Consider the following 21318-nt stretch of genomic DNA (forward strand, 5'->3'; position numbering starts at 1 on the left):
AGCCTCCTGCCAGAAATTTCAACAGCCATTAGGAAACAGGTAGTGAAGGAACCAGATGGAATTCTCATACTAGCATCATCCAAACCTAAGAGCTACCATATTAATCCCATAAACAAAAAACATGAGAAGACTGATGCTTTATGGGAAGGTCAGGGAAGCTCTTTAAGTGTTCTAATCACAATAAAACAGCTAGATAAATCACATGAAAGTTAGGATACATGAGAATATATAATTGATTTGGATATCCACTTTATTTGCCATTTAGATTTGAGTCTACACACAACAGTCACAATTCTCTTCAGAAACTGGAGAAGTTAAGAACTTTTACTCCAGAACTTCCCACCCCTCAGTTTATTTTTCTTCTGATCACTTGTAATCAGTTGCACACATGAGGCAAGACTTCAAGAAAATCTGTTTCAAGAAGTTGCAGGCTGGCAATACTTAGAAATGAACAGTAACACCTTCTGTCAATTGCTTGGAAACCTTCAGTAACAAATAAATGGCATTATTAATGGACAGCCTCCTTTGCTTCCTCAAAAGTCACCCTGCTTTCTAAAAGAAAGGTTATTATTAGATATTCAATAGTGACTGTAACCCATGACAACCAGGTTTCTGTGTTTTAAACATTCCTCCTCGTACTCAAGCATTTGGCAAGTTGCAACCCTGCTTTACTGTTATTCACAAATGGCTCGTCAAAGCATGTTTCAGCTAGAGTAGGTACGTAGAGCCGTTAAACTCATTTGTCTCTGCTTTATAGATCGCACTCTTTGATAGCTGGCATTAAGAAATCCCAGGAGTGATGCCAGAGGTTAAATATTACTTAGCATGCCCAGACCACATTAAAAAAAAAAAAGGGGGGGGGGCATAAAGGTGGGGTTTTCCCCTTAATAAAAAGGTGAAAGGCATTTGTCTCTGTGAATTGGTTGCCTACAGTGGAAAAAAAAAAAAAAAGGAAAACAAACAGTGGACTAAGCAAATCAGCACACAGTTCATTTTTTACATTTATTAAGCACGTATTTTCGGGTTAAAAGGTATTTAAAAAACACTTATACAAAATCAGACACATACTATTGGAAAGAGAAAAATAGCCCTTCCTATTCCACACATTTCTTCTAAAGTTCATATTGCTGAGGAAACCTTCATATATTGTCTCTAAGTACACACAAGATGTACAGATGATCAATAAAAGTACAATCCAGAAAAGGAGGGAAAGAACACACATACAACACCATACTTCACTAAACACAGCTTCACTTAACCTATTATCCTCCTCGTCCTATTAAAGAATGTATCCTTACTAATAAAATTACTGTAAATTTCAATGATGTTACAATATACACATCTTAAGTTGTAAAAATACAGTTTCAAACAAGATTTTGATACCAAAAAAAGCAGCATCTTTTACAGCTAACTTGATTCAGAGTTTTATGATAACACACTGACCTGCACTGACAAATTTCTCCTTTTATTTCCATCAAGAAAAATCCTTATCATAGGGAAATCAGAGAAGCAGCAGCAGCTGGGAAAGAGAAGCCTACAAATAAAGGGAGACTTTTCCTACAGTACAGGTTAATAAACCAAGGCTGGGCTTAAGATGTCCCAGTCACCATCTTCATTTTTCTGTGACAAACCATTTTGCACACCACTACATTTCATTGCAGGAAACAACACACATTTCCTTTTGCTTTCACTTCCTTTCTTCTGAAGCTTCCACCCTCTTTCTGGAGTTTACAGACAGATCTGCTTCATGGAGAAGAGGACTTTGGCAGTCACAATATTTACGCCCTAAGACCACGCACACTCTTACTTCAATTAACTGACAGTAAGAGGTGTTAAAAACAAGAGACAACGACAACAGAGATGCCCTGGCTCTTTCATCTTTCTCACCAACCCAAGAGCTGTGCTTTTGCTACAGCACAACAGTTTCTTTTGGAAACAGGCCCTAGTAATGACTACTTTTGAAGACTGACCATTTTCCCTGGACTGCACATTCAAGACCTCATGGGTACAGTTTGCTTGAGTTCTATAATTCACTGGCACAAGAGATGATGCTTGTGGCTGAAAAGAGGGCTCCTTTTACTTGTATATGACTGAGAATCAATAAAAGTGAAACCTTAGCTCACCTTCAGTGAAGCAAACTTCTTCCACTGACTTCAATACACGCAGTATCATTTCAAGAGTTTCTCCGTAATTAAGCTAGGCGAGCAGTTTATATGATAAGAAAACTTCTAAAGTTAACAAATTCTGTCACAATACACAAGCTATGCTCACTACAGATATTTAAGGAATCATTCCAATATAGCTTAAGTCCTACAAGAACATATCTTTTCACTGGACACACTCTCCACATTTTGCTGGAGGTCTCCAACAGCTACTTTACGTTGTTCCCACAACACTATTTGAATTTCAGAGGCATCAAAGTACCACAGCTCATAGTTCATATCATCCAAACTGGAACTCCAGTCATACATGGTGGTTACTGCTGCTGAGGAGCAGTACAAGACAGGCAGCGTCCCCAGCCACACAGGCAATCGTGGACTGTGAAACGTGAAGACTGCGATTGATGTCAGCTTTCACAACTATACTAGTAATACACTGTAGCAGCTGAGAAGCAACTCTACTGTCTGCTTTGCTGCTTCTATTATTAGAAAAGCAACTGCAAGACCGAAGAATGGGATAGAGTGCTGAAATCCTTTTGAAGTACCTCTAGCTCATGAGTCAGACTACTCACAGAAGGAGCAAGCTGTACAGCACATTCCTCCCCGGTGACAGATAAAATACATTAAGTATTAACTACCCAGAGGAACATCAATGCATTCATGAACTAATATCCTAATGCTCTAATACCTTACATACTGCAGATGTCATAATGGCCAAAAAAAAAAAAAAGATTCTCTGAAGCCTAGAAGAAGGGGAAGCAAAACAATGGGTCAGTCTCACAATTTTTCCTACCATAAAGGACACTTTTTTACATTTTTAACACACTTAAGAAATAAAACATCAGAACAACAAGTAAAGTTTATTAAAAGATACTGAAAATCAAAGTCAGGCTTGAAAGTTAAAAACAATCCTAAGAAGTTTCTAAGTATGCACAAGAAATTACCTAGTTAGAAGCACATAGTCACCAAGGTCTAAAAAGACAGAAGATGGTACTTCAGATGGTACCGATGAACTGACGGCACTTCAGATTAACTGCTACCACTTCAGTTTATATTTAACACTGGTAATCAGTACCATTTTGCTCATTCCTAGTTGCTGTGGAAAGAAATACTGTCAATCTATGTTCAAAAATGTTTATTTCCAACATCAAATAAAGACAAACTTTACAAGGCTGTCTTTACACCAAGAAGAGGTATATAAGCTAAAGATCAACTTTGCCTTTTGCTGGTTAAAAGCTTCTAAACACACTGGGAATTACCAAAAAGCTGTAACACCATAAGCAACAGAAGCAAAGAAACGTACTTCCATAAAACAGGCATCGAAGGAACTCTGAATAGAAGGATCTCAGCTAAGTTGTTACACAGAGCAAAGACAAGATTTGCAGCTTACTAAGCCTGCACAATTTTACACGGTGAGAAACCTCCTTCGACAATCACAGAGCCTCAAGACTGCTTGTATGAAAAAACTTCCCATGAAATTTTGGTCCACAGATGTTTCATTGCTCCCCAGACAAATCCTATGGATTTGAAAATTTTAAGGAGAACCACCAAGATGTACAAGGTTTTTGTACCAGTTTGCAAGTTCTATCATTGATCTCCAAGGTCAGAGACAACGACAGAAACACCACAGACAAACCCTCAACACAAAAAGGTCCAGCACTTTCCTAAATAGGCCCTTTTTGTTAGACAAGGCTGAGGGTCCTACATGTCAGTCTCTTTGTCTACAAGGATAATTTTTACCAGTAAGAAAAGATTCCCACCTCTCAAGCACATGCCTTTATATACTAAATCCACAGAACACTTCTCCAATTTTTTTTAAATGCAAGACAAATACTTGTGGTTTCACCTGTAACACTGATGTTTACTCTTAACAAGAAGGCAGTCAAACATTGAGTTTGCATGTTGTACCACAGTCTTAAAAGTCCTACTCAGTGTACTGTACATTGAAAAGCATGGGTACAATGCAAAATACATCCGAAGCTCACAGAATATTATATCTGCAAGACTGCTTTATGAAAAACAGACTGGCTTTTCCAGAATTAAAAAGTTACTATGAAAACAGGGGAATTTCAGAATACAACACCGTTAAAACAATTCAGCACATTTCTCTTTGTAAAAGGTTATAAAAGAGCAGTGAGAAGAGGAAAGAGTGTTTCTTTTCTCTGATCAAAGAACATACCAATGCAGCTGAGTAACTAGAAAGTGCTACAAATACAGATCTTGCTATTATTGCTACCCTTATCACCCCTTCAAACAGAGAACAGTTGGCTATGGCTCTGTATTTTTAATAACTTGAACCCAACAGGTTACTACATCTGTCCCATCACTACTGCCATGCAACTGACTAACCAAGCAGCAAAAGAGCTGACAAGTGGCGTCTGACACCTCAAACACTGACAGACAGGAACAATTCAATAAAAGCACCATGGCATTTTTGTTTTTACTTTCCCTTTAAAAACTACAGGTATCTTTAATTTTGTCCCTTCAACACAAGAAAAAAAAAAGAAAAACAAACAAACAAACAATTTACTATAAGAGTGGTCAAACACTGGCACAGGTTACATAGTGAGATTGTGGAGTGTCCATCCATGGAGTTATTCAAAACCTGGCTTGACAAGGACCTGGGCAACCTTGCTCTAACTGACCTTGCTTTGAGCAGGAAGTTCAACTATATGATTCTCAGGGGACCCTTCCAACCTAAACGATTCTGTGATCTATAGCCTGACACCAGCAGGAAAGACACAGTGTTAACAGAATTCTTTCTTAGTGGATACCTTAAACTACAACAAAACCTACAATTTCATCCTGCGGCATGAAAAGGAGCAGCCTTTAAAGTCACAAAGCACATGTTGCAAATACAAACTGGCAAGGTTTTTCTCTCTTACTGCTGCAGAACTGCAGCAAAGACATAAATTCGAAGATAGTTCAAACCTTACGATGGAAGAAGCAGAAGATGTTTCACCAAGGATCATCATACTCCGGTAAAAAAGTGGGACCAGTAACCAACACCACAAACTTGAGGCAGCAATGCATTTTAGCCAGAATACGCCATTGTGTTCACTGCTATAAAGTCCCGAGATCTTAATCCGAAGATAGAGATCTTTAGATCTTCATTCATATCTTCACCTGTGTTTTTAGCTATATTACAAAATATTATGGCAAATTAAACTACTCTATTAAGACTGTTTTGCCTGCATGTCAAACATGAAGTATGCAAGCAGCTATATTCAAATTGAGCTACTTTTAGTTACTCGAACACCAAGACATTCAAATTACTATTCAACACTCAGATATAGCTACTGACACCTACCTAAACATAAAGAGTAGTAACAAGCAAACAAAAAAACCCCTAACATGTAAAATGGGAAGGCCTCAATTATTTCCCCTACTATCTTTATCTAGAGATATTTTTACTATTTAGGGAAAGTTGCTCTAATACTTGAGAAGCAAAAGAGAGCCACTGCAACATCATGTGAGCATCTGTGTTGGTGATGGGAAAAAAAAAAAAGGGGGGGGGGGCAAGCCAGCACAATCAGAGCTATCAGAAGAAGACGGGAAGATGGGGCAGCACACACGAGTTAGACCAGAATGAATCCTTATGTAGCTGTGGTCTGCTACACTGGAAGACCTGCTGGGCAAGTCCGGTTGGCCAAATGTGCAAAGCGTAACCAGCACGAGTCACCTACATTACCTTTGAAATTGCTATGAATTCCTTTTTAAAACAAACAAACTTACTTGTTAGGCATGTTGTGCTCTTTCAAGTACAGCGAGCACAGCGTTTTGTTCTTCTAAAGAACATTAGAATGTGTTAAAAATGAGCAACCCCCCACTCTTCTCCTTTCTCCTGTAAGCTTAAGTACAAAAGAGAAAGACAAACATCCTTGTTATAAAAATTTTGTAGCCCTGTGCCACAGACACTACAGAACCACTATTTAGGCAGGGACAGAGTGACAGCTGTTTGACATTTAGTGGGCTTTCGATTTGTTTGGGGAAAGCAAATTAAAGAAAATATTTTCTCCCTAAGAGAGCACTCCGAAAGCACACCCTCTGTCACAGCGTAAGTACTGCACTGTAACAATAACCTGAGCTGTCTTTGCAGAGTCAACTGTCTAGGCAGCAGAATCTACCCAGGGGCAGTATCACGAACTACAATACTATTACTACAGTTTCCTTTTAAGTCACTGGCAACGGTATGCATTACTAATTTGATCCTGTTGCTTGTCTTTCCAGATGTGAAATTCCTTGTGATGCCAAAGTGTTGTTCATAAGGTACTTTCACTCCCCTCAACTGTTAAGGTGACTCAAAAGTATAGCTACCATATCATACGGCCTTAAAAAGCCAACAGATACAGACAGGACAAAAGTAGATATTCCCAGTCGGGTTCTAGGGGAGACAATGCCCAGAGAATGCACCCAGGTTCATGGCCTTAAGTAAAGAGATACTTTTCAGATGGCATAATCAACACTAAAAAACAGTATATCCGAACCAACTGTGTGAAAAATCCCATTAGGCTAATGGTCTATACAAAGCAAATGACTTGTGAAATAGCAGTCCTGTTTCCTCCAGAGAAACTACTACCTCTTTCAAAGCAGGGGGAATGGTTGAAACCTGCTTTGCAGGCTCAGCTGTTAACTCTGAGGATCTTTGATCAGAAGAGAAATAGAAAAAATACAAGATGCAAACTAGTTGGTCTAGTGCAAGCTGGCCAAAGCAAACTGATAATCAACAAGCCATCGTACAGGACTGCAGCACTCCCACAGTTTCCATTCAACTCTTCAGATGCTTACCCAGAGCCGTGCACTGCAACACCACAGGACTCTCTATTAGGAATCAAACTGTCTTCTCTATATGACAGAAACAGAGTCTGCACAGTGTAGTCCAGAATAATATGAATACTGAGGAAACTGGAAAAAGACTCCACTGGAGAAAAATGCACCCACAAGACAGAAGCAAGCCTTCACATAAATAATTGGGGAAAATCTGTAATTTTGTTTTCAAGAAGAAAATAAGACACTAGCAGAGTCTGATGGCTATAAAGAAATAAAAATAAGAATCATACCTATTACCATAAATAGGTAAACATATGGATGTAACCCACATTTACATTTTTTGCTTTTGCTTTCAAAGTGGACAGATTCAAGTCCTTACTGCTTCCGGACAGCAATACATTAGACTTGAAGAAACTTGTTACAAAAAGTTCAAGTATATTCTATGATAACTGTTAAACTGCCCAGAATTAACTCCTGATAAAGACTGAACAAAATTTTCACTGTTACTTAAGAGGCAGCAAGCTCTATTATGACGAAGTTCTGCAAAAATTGCTGTTTAGCTCTTTGAGAAAAAAAAAAAAAGAAAAAGTGAGATAATTGGAGAGCCACGGTTCTAGCCATACAGAAGACTCTGCTCCTACTTAGCTTAGATGCCCAAGTCAGGCCACTTGAAAGTATGGCTTTAAAGAGTAAGTAACCAGTAGCACATAGCAATAAACCTGCTCAGGAAGAGATGGCCATTTCCTCTCCCTTTAAGATTTGTAGATTACAAGCTTCCTGTATCATTTCAAAGAAACTAGAGCATCTAGAAGGTTTTCAGATGTTTTTCCCAAAAAACACAGCTGCAGAAATAACATGACATAGTCGGCAATGTTACAACAAATATCCCAAGGCCATGGAATATCAAGTGTTTCTGGGGACAGTGGAAGAACTCAACAGAATTTAGTTAGTGTCTCCTGCACAAGGGACTGGAGAGGCTAGCTAGCAATGAAGAGACATGAGTTGCAAATCTCACTTCCATTCTTAACTGCAAGTTTTAAGTTACGTTATATCTTGGGACCATAAACCTTTCAGAGTGCTATACAAGAGGCTCTTTCAGGTAAAAGACAAGCAGAATGCAAAAAATTGGACTGCACAAAGAGGGAGAGCAATTTCTCACAGGAAGCTGATAAAGCACATTATTCTGGTACCCATTAAATTCTCTGAAGTGCCTTGAGCTTTATCAAACAGAGGAACCAAAAAACTCTAATAGGGCTGGAAGTGAGCAAACATTACTTTTTCTTTAAACAAGACATGGAACTTGCCTAAAACTCCAAGTGAGAGTTTGCATTCATCTCTCCCTACATACCAAGTCTAATTAAATAGCAGAGTGAAAAGGCTTGATCATCCTCTGAGCATTTAACTACTTAGCTCTGGAACTGTACCACCAGGACTGGGTGCAGGCAAAGGTTACAGCCAAAAGGGTACATACCAAGAAAAGCTGCCAGAGTGACTACAGGTGAGAAGTAAGACTATGCTTTTCAGAAGATGTGCTCAGTTAAACAAAAAACCCAAACATAATTACACTACTGAGCAAGAAAACTGTCTTCCCAGTGTTCAAATCCAACTGGGCTCAGAAAAGCATGGATTTACATATAGCCTTTAAATAAATCATATTGATTTAAAAAAATACCAGATCTTCATCAATTTTTTCCTCCTAATGGAAGCAAACTGCATGACTTTAATCCCTGGCTAAAGGTTCAAGTCAAGCAAACCAACAATACTATTACTGGAAATCAAGATTCTGAATATAGTAAGACCACCCCTACATCTCAGCTCTGGTTATTACCTTCTGCTTATTTAAATCAAGTTCAGTTACCTTCATATCCTTCAAGTCCTCCCTAAGCTACTACAAAATGCTCTCGATGCTGTCTTGTTATACAGCCGATGTTTTTCCGCCCAGCTCATGATACAGTACAAATAATCATCACATAAAAGTATCGCTGGATACATTTGGAAAACCCTTTACTTTTAGATTATCTCTGTTAAATGGCCTACGTGGGAAAGGCAAAAGGCCAACCCATGCATTTATTTACTGTCTCCCTACAGTGATCTCAGAACTGAGGAGCTTGTCTCGGCTTGAAGGACTCTGACCATTCAAACTTCTTCAACTCAGTCAATTCTGGACAGAAAAAATGGAGCTACTGAGCGCCTGAATGATCATAAGAACAGAAATACATATTCAGTGTATTTTGAGATTGCAGAAGTAGCATAGTCTAAAAATCAATATCCTCAAGCAATGAAACTGGCTGCTCATCAAACAGCTGCAGTTTATTCTCTCCTGCCCCCATACATCTCTGCACCATCCTCCAGTTCCAATGGGTACTGTTACCATATACCACAAAACAGAAGTGATTGGATATTTTCAAGTTGCCCTGTAGAGTGGAAAACTTAATAACAAAAGGCATGCAAAGAATCAAAAAATAACTGGATACAGATGCAAGGAAGCAGAAGGAGAAACCTTTTAAAAGAAGCCTTAAATGTTTGCACCGTTAGGTTTCAAGGACTTGAATAAACTTCTCATCCATGCTACAAACAACAGTCTTTACGATGAAGTTATAACATGAACAAGAACTGTAAAAAACATTTCCCCTTGGACATTTTAGATACTATGTTCATTTTTTTTTCAAATAACGGATTTTATAAAGGCCAGGGGGAAAATGATGTTCAGTTACCACAAATTTAATAAAAATAATTTAATCACAAAACAATAAGAAGCCAATGATGCAGATTAACATAACAGCAAATTCCTATATTCAGTTTTATGTTTCTGTTTAGGCAAGTCCCATTATTAAAACAAGAGGCCACAGTAAGTTTGAAAAGCATGTTGGAAAGCATACGACAATAATTCTAGCCGGGAACTTAAGCTAGTACTTTTGCTAGTATGATGCAGCAAATTACTCAAGCCAACAAAGCATCTTACCGTATTTAAATATACCCTAGGTTACCCCATACCAGTTCAGCAACTCTGAAGAATTAAGTGTGTGGCCATGTTTCAGGCTGCCAGTAGGCAGAAGTTCATCATCATAAAGTCAGAAGCGACATCTTTAATGGCACTCTCAGACTATCACAAATGAAGTAATGAGCAGGAAAAAACAGCCTCTCTCATTAGATTATTCTAGCTGATATACCTCAAAGCAGTAGCAGAAAGTTTACTGTTCCCAATTTTAAAAAAAGTTTAGGTCTCTGACATCTGTTACTATTACAAAACAAATAATCCTCTTAACACCTGCTGACAACTGCAAAAAATACCTTGGATTTGTGGCTGACAGTCTTACTGGGAGTTCGCTGGACTCAATACAAACAAATTTATTCAAATATTCTCAACGGCTGGCTCCAATACCTAACCTTCATCCTCAGTGCACAGACTAACAGTCAATGCACCTTTCAATGAAATACCCAGGTCCCAGTTTTGAAACATGCTGCTGCAATGACAGTAATTGAGGCTTCTCTTCTTCTCTCTTTTCTCTCTCCTCAAATTAAAAAAATAAATAAAAATTCGACATCTCAGATCAAAAAGTTTTTCTACACATTGGGAACAAATGGTAAAAATGACAGCAGACAAATGCTGAGGGAACAAAAAAAAGAAAAAAAGAACAGACTTCAGAGTACTTCAATACAAACTGTACTTCACTGCATAGCAGTTTCTCTGGAGAGCACCTGTAAAGGGGTTCCACAGAGTTGTGAAAGAGACTGGAAACGGACTTCTCTATTTCAAATACAAGTGTGACACAAACGCAAGAAGATATTACAAATCTCAAAATCCCACTTTTAATAATTTATTTGCAATGTGAATACTCCAAAGCCTGTGGGCAGCAATAGGCACTGTAAGCACTTTATATGCAACTTGTCATGACCTACAAGTGCCTTGGCTGACTCATGAAGCTCTTGACAAAAGTGTTACAAATTACTCTTTCCTCGAAAAGAATACTAGGCAAAACCAAATTTATTCAGGCTACAAAAGTCTAGCACTCCCACAGGGTAAGAGCTTTCGTCAATATACTTCAAACATCGAATTCTACCTATCCAGCTAAATCCTCCATACTTCGCTCAGAGAAACCCTGCTGCAAAGCAAACCCAGTGACTGACCAGACACTCAGATTTACCACACTGTTTTTGCAAAGTACCAGGAAAGGGTGGTAATTGGACCAGAAAAGGAAGCAGCAGGCCACCTACTACAGTTTGTTCTTCACCGCAGCCACCCAAATAATCCTTAGCCTTCCTACAGTGACACCACTTGTGGTTATGAGAACTCAACTCTGCATTTTAGCTTTTAAAGTTTAGCAGACTGTTAAAAATGTAAACAATAAAGGGGGGTGGTGGGGAAGAGAGCATGTTTCAGTATTTTTTCCCTCTGAAGCAGATGAGGGACAAAAGTGCTTCTCCGGCCTGTAAAAAACTTGTCAAACTCCAGAAGCTGAAGGTAGGCATCAAACGATCTTTAAACACATCCAAGACAACAGAACTACCTGAGCAAAGGCCTTGCTGTTGTTGCATTCCCTTCCTACATTACTAGGTTAGGAGACCAAAGTATTAAGTTTGATGATACAAATAAAAGAGTCTCTAATACAAAAAAATACTCATCTGCTTTCATGTAATCCACTACATGCAAGAGGCCTAACAGACGTTTGTATTAACCGTACCTGCATCTGAAAAGATTTTCGCTGCTGTAAACTGAACTTGATAGATCTTTCATATTATATTAGTGTATACACAGGCTATGGTTATATTTATTTCCAAGTAAAGCTGTTGCTAGGAGGAACAAGAACTGAATTTTACGCCAGAGACATCCATAGGAAATAAAAATGAATAGGAAAGAAGAATGCATTTGGAAAGGAAATTGGCAGTCACCAGAGTTGGAGTTTTGCCAGGCCATCTCTATATATTTATGCGTATCAAAATAGTCCAGGTTCAGGTACAGAACACAAGAGGCAACCTTTCTAATGTAATGCCTTCAAGCGTGCTGCACAGAGGTACAGAACCCTTCTTGACAGACTCTCATGCTGCTTACCACCCACACCGTTGCTTTCTCCCAGGTCCCCCAAATACACTGAAATACCCTCGAGCCTCACATTTCTACAAGTCCTTAGTCAGCTTCCTAACTGACTTGCTCTTTGGTTCTGCCCTGCCTACAGTAATCTGAGCACCATTACTCTGCCTTGAGACTTTCAGTCTGGTTGATGCCCTTCCAGTCCTCCTTTTAGGAGGCTATGCCAACTCCTGGTTTATATACAGAGTAGAAAGTCTTAAAAACACTACTTTAAGTTCTTTTACCACCTTATCCTTTTTTGTAATATTACAAAATTACCTGCACATGCCTTTTGGATCTAAAAGGCTATGATAAGCAAAGCGGACTAAACGTCATCTAAAGGAAAGGATGCTGTTTCATACATCGTCTGCCATTGCCAGATGAACACATTGCTCCAGAAGCAGCAGAAGTAAAAAAGCCTGGCTTCCCAAATCCTTTTGCCTAACGTCCTTCTCCCCAGTGGGCTGGACAGTGGAAGTCGGCACTGTGGCAACCCAAAACCATTGATGCACTGGTTGGACACGCAGCAGATGTCAAACAAGACATACAATGGCCAAATCTGTCTGCACTACGTTCAGCTGAAGCCCTGACTTGGGGGTCTCTCTCCTCTACTCAGTTGCCAATTTTCACAAAACTCCTCAGAATACCATTATGTCTGAAATCTGAACCATCTGGTCAACCACAGACAGATTTACAAGGAAGCCAATCAGAAGTGTAGGAGGGGTGAGAGAAAGAATAGTTGTTAAACAAGTAGCTTAATTCCATCCATTATGCTTAAAACACTGTCACATTTATCTACATAGATAATAAAATACCCAAGTCACCAAATTACACCAAAATGGTGTTCAATCACCCACGCTGAACATCACACTCAAACATAACTGACGCTTAAATGAACCAAAAATACATATTCTTAATATTAATGGGGTTTTTTTCCACAGTTCTGGCAAGCAAACATAGACCCTCCAGACTCACAGAAACTGCACATGCTTGTAACTTCAGGATGTTAGAATACAAATGAAACTAAATTTAAAAACCTCAGACAAAATCCTTCTTTTTGCCACCAAAACACCACATCCACAAGCACTCATGCCTTTGTCCTAATGTTTCAACTTTCCAGAACCCACGTCCTCCTGAACAGCAGCAGCGCTGGCCCTTGCTCTTAGAACACTATTTCTATTTTTAGTTCTACATAAGTGAGAAGCAGTAATAAAGCTATTAATCTTTCCTCTCTCCCTTTACTTAAATTACAAAACTGAGGTGAATATCTAAGCTAGTTTAAACTACTAGACTCCTTAAACAGTTCTTTACCTTTCAGAACTGTAACATTTAAACAAGAAATTTGCAGATTATGTTGTATGACTCAAAAGAAGTAACACCACTGGCACTATCCTGCAAAGTAGATATTTGTGAAAGGACATAATGAAAGTATTTAAGAAAAAAGAACGAACAAAAATCTCAGGCATTGATGTCTTAGTAAATCTTCAAGACTTAAATTCTCTACCTTCCAATGACACTAAAAGTGCCCTTATTCCTTACACAGGGGCAGGAAGATTTCATCTCTTCTACTCTATTCTGCCCAGGAAATAGAATCACTGAGTTGTCCACTTCAGTTCAGATTCCAGTTCAGCTATGAATGAAATTATTCTGATTTGATTTCAGTTTGCACTAATGAATCTGTTGACCCTCTTAGAGCCCGTTCTTAATTCTTCAATAGCTTTAAAACAACGGAGACACAAAAAGCAAAGTACGAAGTTGAACCACTGATATTTTTAATATTATTCTCCATCTTACTCTTTACATATTTTATAACAGAATGTATAGCCATGCACTGAGCCAAAACTTTCCCTAAGATCTCCACCATGATACTAATCTCTTTCCTAAACTGCCATCTTACTTAAATGTTTATTTATTACTTTGGACTGTTCAACTCTGAACAACTTCTGCATTTTGTTGGCTATTCATACAGCTCAAGTACTTCTGAAGTTCTTTACAATTGTCTCTGCAGCTGACAAACTCAAACAGTACACACAGAAAACTTCAGATGAACCCCACTGCTAAGCTTTCATCAAAATGAACACTAGTCTCTTCATTCCTTTATCAAACAGTTTTCAGTTTATGGTAACCCACTGTTCTCACCCTACACTTATAGTTTTCTTCTCTAAAGGAACTTTGCAGAAAACACTAAACAACATGAACCAGTTAACAAAACAGTAAGAAAAGGTGAAGACATTTTATTCACATATTAGAGGCCTGATCCTGCACAGGACTGCTCTCTTGAATTGGGGCCACAAGCAGCAGTTCAACAAATACATTAATGCTGGTACTGCCACCAAAAGATGCAGTTCCTTCCTCTTTCCCATTCCTATTTGTACCCACCTTCTTCCAGCACACCCACAAAATGAACTGGGTTAGAAACTGTGTTTTGTAACTTACCCAGCAAAAAAACTGGGCAGGTAGTTTTAGTGTGGATCAGGCCATGACCCAGATGACCACAGAATCATTAAAATATTTGGCCAATAAAACTGAAGCAGCAGTGGTAGGATGAGTCTGAAAGGCTGGGACTGACTTTCTTCAGTGGCACTCCGAGAGAAAAAAAAAAACCAAACAAAAAAAACAAAACACCACCAAAAAACCCACACCAAAACCAAACCACCCAGCCTCATATGCAGAATCCCTCACTGGTGTCACAGAACATTTGTAGGAATGCAAACATATTAACCTTATTTATTTCAGTAACTGCATATACAAACGGCTGCACTATTATCTCAACTGTGGTGACTGCAACAGCAGTGCAAGTAATTACATGCCTACGCAACCCTGCATTTGACATGTCATCTTGAGCATCAGAGTTTATATTCCACTGTAATAAACGCAAGCAGATTACGTATCTTGGAGCTGTATTTTGGCTCAGTTTATACTGGAAAGTTACACCACTAAGCTTATATTCCATAAAGGATTTACTAACTACCCTGGTCTAATTAAGGTTGCACAACTCTTCCATTTTTAAGATCCCATTTTCAGCAGCTTAAAACCTTGCCAAACTAACCTTTGGCAAGACTTCTCTGTCCCTCACACACACCCAACAGAGAAAGGAAAAGCGACATATTCTGTTCATCTGTTCGAGTTTCATTCTAAGAAAGTAATTTCCCAGAACAAAATGACCGAGAAAATAGGATTTATCCACATTAAACATCAAATCTTTTCCCCAGGTTTTGTGAAAAGCTTTAAAATTTATATGCTTTAGAACTGTTACATTAAATGAGAATGAGAAATGGCATCTCTGACATAAAGGCATCATCTCTGACACGTTCAAATACAGATGTGATCACACTGTCAAAACGAAAAAAACTCCTCCTTCATATACTCTGCAAAGAATTTGCAGACAAAGAATTTAACTCCCGAAGAATTTGCTTCTCCAAGTAAGAGCCGGACAAAAGCTTTCCTGTAATTATTTCACATGGTTCCTAAAAGCCTACCATCAAGAAAAAGAACAAGAAAAGGTACAGAGAAGAGAGACACATCTCTCAGGTATTCTTAGTCATATCCTTTCAGGCACTCAACCGGCAATGAAGGGAGAAGTAAGATGACTAGCCTGAATACTCACGCTGAAAACACAGGCCCAAAAGAACTAGGAGGGATGAAAACACATCCTAAAAATAGCAAACTCAGGAGTAAAACCCAGAATTCCCAAAACTTTGTCTTCTTTTGGCTGTTAGCACATAAGCTAATTCAGAATCATCCCACAGTCATTCCTGGACTTAAAAGTAAATAATCACACCTTTCTGTATAGGTATTCCTCAAAAATTTCATCTTTACTATCCTTAGGCAGATGTGACAGATTTGATATGCTTGCAATATTTCTACTGTTATCCAGAGTAGGTGAAACAGGAGCAGAGACTAACCCACTCTTAAAAAAAAATAATAAAAACAAAAAACCTAGGGACATAAATAGCAACAGCAAAATATCACTAGCAAAAAAAACAACAGCGTGTGCTTTTACACTAAGTTTTGTGCCAGGAGGCAGTAGCTTCCTAAAAATAAGATTCAGAGAGTATTTCTTCTTTTGGAATAAACCTTTATAGTTAAATAATACAATAGAAAAACAAACGATATGCTTTACTGCTTTTGACATGTTGCTGACACTAGACCTTACAAAGTATGGTGAAGCCTGTAACTCTTGTCCCAAGAAGGAGAGATGGGAGTTTCCTGGTGTGATGTTATATATTATTAAAATAGGACAAGGGTCACTGTACAGCACTCTTTACAGACAGACACATCACTTGCACAAAGAAGTTGACAGCAAGTTCACTGTACTGCTTACCTCCTCTTACGCAAAGGCACAATGAGCCTTTGCTCTGAGGCCACAGTAGAAAACGTTCCAATGTCCCCAACTCATTCAACTCTGACCTTTTCTTATCAAGACAGCTCACAAATTACACACAAACTTCCTCTTACAAACACCAAAATAAATTCAAAGATCTCTCCCTGATCTCAGCATAACCTGCACAAATCATACACACCAGAGAAAGCTGCATTTAAGCCAGGTATTACCTAGAAACTCAACACATAGCCATAGCATAAGCTAAAACTTTCTGTGTGGTGTGTTGCTATCCAACTCTACTGAGTCCTATCAGGTATTTTTGCACATTCAAAGAAAACACAAAACCAGTTTTGTTTCTCCATTCCACAGACTACCTGACCTCAAAAACACAAGCCATTTCCCCCACGCCCCTCCCTGCCCAGTGCTCAGAGTAGTGACCAGTCCTGAAAACAAATTATTGCCAGTTTAAAAAAAAAAAATTAAAAAAAAAAAAAAATCACACCGTAGGAACAGAGGAGGGTAGAAAACAACGGCAGGGTCAGAGGCATAGATAGGTCTCCTGAAATAACACCTCCTGCCCTATTTGGGGAAAAAAAATTTACTTTATCTCATCTGCTGTCCTCCAGCTTCTGCTGCACTTCCTGCCTGAGGAGAGGGGATGACTTGTCATGAGAAGCAGCACAGACAGCGCACGCCGTCTGCACCGAGGTGTTGTCACAGCAACTCCACCTATATCTTTACAGTTCTGGAAGCCAAAAATATTCACATTCTAAGAAGATTAGAGGAGTTGAGGCTGTTGACTGATGAAATGGAAACGAAGATTTTGAATTAGAGAAAAAAAAAAAAGTATGACTGCTGAAAAAATTATAGAGTGGTGACTACTTAGTCATACATACAAATCAGGCAATAAATTTTAAATCACTTGAGGGGAGAGGAGGGGGGACACAACAAAGAACAATGAAAGGGAAATTCTTCTCACTTGATAAAACCAGAATATTCTTACAGACACTATTTAAATATCACCTTTCTGACTGACACAGAACAGTAACAGGCAATACCATAGGATTAGTTCACTTTTTATTAAGAACTGCATCGTTGTACCAGTAAGCATACTCACACCACTAAGACTTTTTTGTGTGTGGTAACAGAGGTGTATTGCTCTTCCTTTCATCAGCTCACAGCCCTCCAACCTGTCCAACATTATTACCAGACTCTGCGTGCTGGCAAGAGGCTGAAACAGAAGGTTTTGTCAAGTTGTCCTCATCACTGCTGGAGTACGAAATACTTCAAGCACAACTCTCAAGGAAAACTCCTCCCAAGACGCACACAACCCTGCTGACCACACGCAACACTTCTCTGGTGCCCTGACAGGCAGAGGAGCTGCGGACAGAGGACACATATCCTCCACCAGCTCCTCCCTGTCCTCAGCCAGACGTACAGGCTGGGCACACACCACTGCTCCCTGCAGTGGGACCAAGCCATGCGGAGCAGAGTGAAGCACAAAACTGGCATCATGAGTATCAGGACCGCATTGCTAACCAGTTACTCTGCTGTTCTAGAGACTGCTAATTGCAACACCACAACGACACTATCCTAGGCTAGTGCTAACTTCTGCGTTTAGACAGCTGGAGAAGACAACAAAACAGTTTGTCTCAGTGCATTTAAGCAAAGAAAGCTTTTCTCTAGCAGCTCTACTTTTAGCAATTTGAGAGATCCAGGAATATTAAACTCCAGTCTGCAATAGTTATTTGCCCAAAGAAGTTCAAATCTAGAAGATGGCTGCTTTAAAGCTAGTTTTGTAGGTGAGCAGGAGGTCATCAGAAATTCACTACCGCAGATACGCTCCATCTCACTCCCATTACATCTACTGCACTATCGAGTGGTTTCTGGTTTACTTGTATATTAAGTGACAAATTATAGTATAGGGAAAAAAAGGTACTTGCCAACAAAGTATCAAGCACTCTCAAGTTTGCTTTTTTTAGAATGCATCTTCCAACAAAGGCAGGAAAATATTTAGAAGTGTTATTCAAAGGTGCCTTTCAAATCACACTAATACGCAGATTCTGAGCAGCCTAACTGAACAGCTCCTGCCTGCAATGAGAGCAATACATTTATACAAAATGCCTTACAAAAACTCCCAAAGGCTTAGAAGACTTACAAGAAGGCCTTTCTGAAAGCATACAAAAATAAAATAACATTGCTAGATTATCTGAATGTTCTTCATAAAAAGACACTCAGTTTTCCTTTTCATAAGAAACACTGTGGAGTTCAAGTGAACAACATAGATATTTATCATTCTCTGCCCTTTAAAAATCAAAGGCAATCAATTATACCCAAGTTCTGTCTTATAGTCGCATCTTAAGAAGAAAAAGATTAGGGAGAGTGACCTTTACAACATCTCTTCCCATTCCTTCCTTTATTTTGCTTGTCCAGTTATACACGATCTCTTTACATAACATCAAGTGCATCTGCAACCAGGAACACCTACATTTATCAAAAAGCACAGATTAGAGCTGCTGATACAGACACAGCTCATGTAATTTCTATGACAAATCCTCTAGAATCCTAGCAGGAAAACACAGGTTTATGCAGGGGTGGGGAGAAGGGCAGACCTAGTTCATGAATTTTCCTCAGCTCTTCCAGCTTTGTTCAGTAAAATATACCAACAATTACGCAACAGTAGCAAAGCCCAGAAGGAAAACCCAGCACTTGCCATACTTTCTTCATTTGGTGTTGAGCTCCCTCCTACACAGTACATACAAACTTAGAGGGGAAAAAAAGTCTGCCCTGAATCTACTTTGCAGGCTGAGTTTAAGTCCCTAATTACAAATAGTTTATGTCACTTCCCACCCAACAGATGACCCAAGCTCAGAAGGGGAAAAAAGCAAATAAATTAAAAAACTGAAACACACCTTCAACATAACAGAAGCACACCACCACTTCCAATTAAAAGACAAGTAAACTTCTTTAGCTGGTTACTCTCTCAATCAAGAAGAAAAACAAAACACACCAAAACCCTCACCAACTGCTCTGATACTCAAAAGAAAAAATCCTCAGTTGCTTAATGAACCCATACATACCTACTATCTTGCATTTACTTTTGCAAAGATGGAACATATTGAAGCCTACCTTTGACTTAGTTTTTGGAACTGAAAACAGCACAATTCTGGAGCAATGTCTCTTTCAGATGCTGAAAGATTACTGAAAGTCTCAGACACCAACTCTGATAAAACAGTATTTCCATCCTGAATTAGGTATGTTGCTACTCCATAAAAAGAGGGGACCTAGCGACAGCCTTTTCTAAATCTATCAATCTGGAAACGGACACGCAAATTACGTATGTTGAAACCAGAAAGATATGCTTTCCAGGTTTGCCCTGCATGTGGTGGTTCTGCATGATGAGGGTAAAGAAAGAACAGACAAAGAAATAAGCTACTGTTACTATTTTGTAGCTTTCAGTATAAAACATGTTAATGTCTTCATATCAAATAAAATACATTAAACCGAGACTTCGTATAAGTGTTTGCTCAAAATCCTCCCCAAAACAAAAGCCATGCTTTATAGTGAAAAGCAAAAAGAAGGGTCTCCTTACCCATACGCAACCCCAGAAAACACTTCTGTGTAGCTGTTTGTAAGCAATACTTGAAAAAACTTACTAAGACATTTCAAGACTGTAAAACAAAGGATTTCAAATTGTCAAGATACATCAGCAACACCAATCAACAGATGCTTCAGGAAGACTCTAGGATATGCAGAACATGCTAAGACCATTTTCCAAGCAATAGGCAAAAGAAACCACACAGTTCTGCAGTCAGCAGTAAGACTATCTCAAAGAAACTGCTTTCAAAAATTGACAACCGTATCTTCATGGGACAGTAGCTTGAATTTTAACTAGCACGTTCCAGATACACAGTGGATCCCCAGGATCATATGCTGTATGACTTTAACATTACCATTATGCCCAGAAACTTTCTCATTTCCAATTCACAATACACGACACTTGGAAAATCAATCCTTCCTTCTGGAAGGCCTTTGTGCTGTAAGGCATAAAGCAGACTTTCAAAAATATACCTGCCACTGCAAATACTATGTGGACTTCTTTTAATGAGCAAATAGAAACATATAAAAAGGTTTTTTAAAATAGCATATGTGGAAAAGCTTGAGCTGTACCAGGCAAGACAATTTTGAAGCAATGCAACGTTGCGACAGTTCTAGCCCGACAGACCAGAATCTAGCTTGCTGCTGCTGCCACCATCTCCTTAAGCAGAACTGGAAGCTCACCTAGAGTATCCACAGAAACTTTGTGCATCTCGGAAAGGCACGCGACCGGGTAACCAAAAGGCACATTATCACAGAGGCTTCAGCTCTTGTAGCCTAACAAAAAGAGTGCTCCATCTGTGTCAACACTGACTTTCTGACTAATCAGGAGTCTGACCAGACTCCAGAGCTGTGTGCTGCCATTCCTTTTTTCCTTGTTTACATAGATAAGACCTGCAGATGCAGCCTGGGCAGAAGAGAGGGAAAGAATTTTAGGAGGGCTGTTCATATTTTGCACTCAGTAGATTAATTTCCTCCCCTTTCCAAGGTCTAACCACATACAAAGAACTGACGGCTGTTTTCTTCCACAAAGTGCAGCAGCCGGGATGAAAATCAGTGCATTTGAGGACAAGACTAGAGCCTTCCTTAATATTTCAGTTCAGTCCATCACCTTGATGAGTCTATGAATACTAACAAGCAAAAATAAGTTCAGTAATAACTGAAAAGCAAGCATGCAGAGGTGAAAAACCCTACAGTTTCTGTATTAGCTCTGCTAACAGTAAACGAAGAGCCATACAGTTGAGAAACACTGCTATCACTATTTGTATGAAAGAGGCTCCCCCTGGTTCCCTCCATTCTGAAGCAGCAAAGACAGTCACTGTTACAGGAATAGAAGACCTACTCTTCTGACATGAGCTTCATGTTAAACTTCTTAGCCTTGTGTCCTGAGAGTTTTAAGT

General features: G+C 39.0%; 1 protein-coding gene across 1 annotated transcript in view; it reads right to left on the bottom strand.

The window, feature by feature from the left end:
- The window catches only part of LPGAT1 (lysophosphatidylglycerol acyltransferase 1), a 60744-nt gene that overhangs the window by 38270 nt on the left and 1156 nt on the right, over window positions 1-21318 (bottom strand). The window lies entirely within an intron of this gene.

The sequence above is a fragment of the Leptosomus discolor genome, chromosome 2 (assembly GCF_034619465.1).
Source record: "Leptosomus discolor isolate bLepDis1 chromosome 2, bLepDis1.hap2, whole genome shotgun sequence".
In the NCBI taxonomy this organism is placed as follows: domain Eukaryota; kingdom Metazoa; phylum Chordata; class Aves; order Leptosomiformes; family Leptosomidae; genus Leptosomus; species Leptosomus discolor.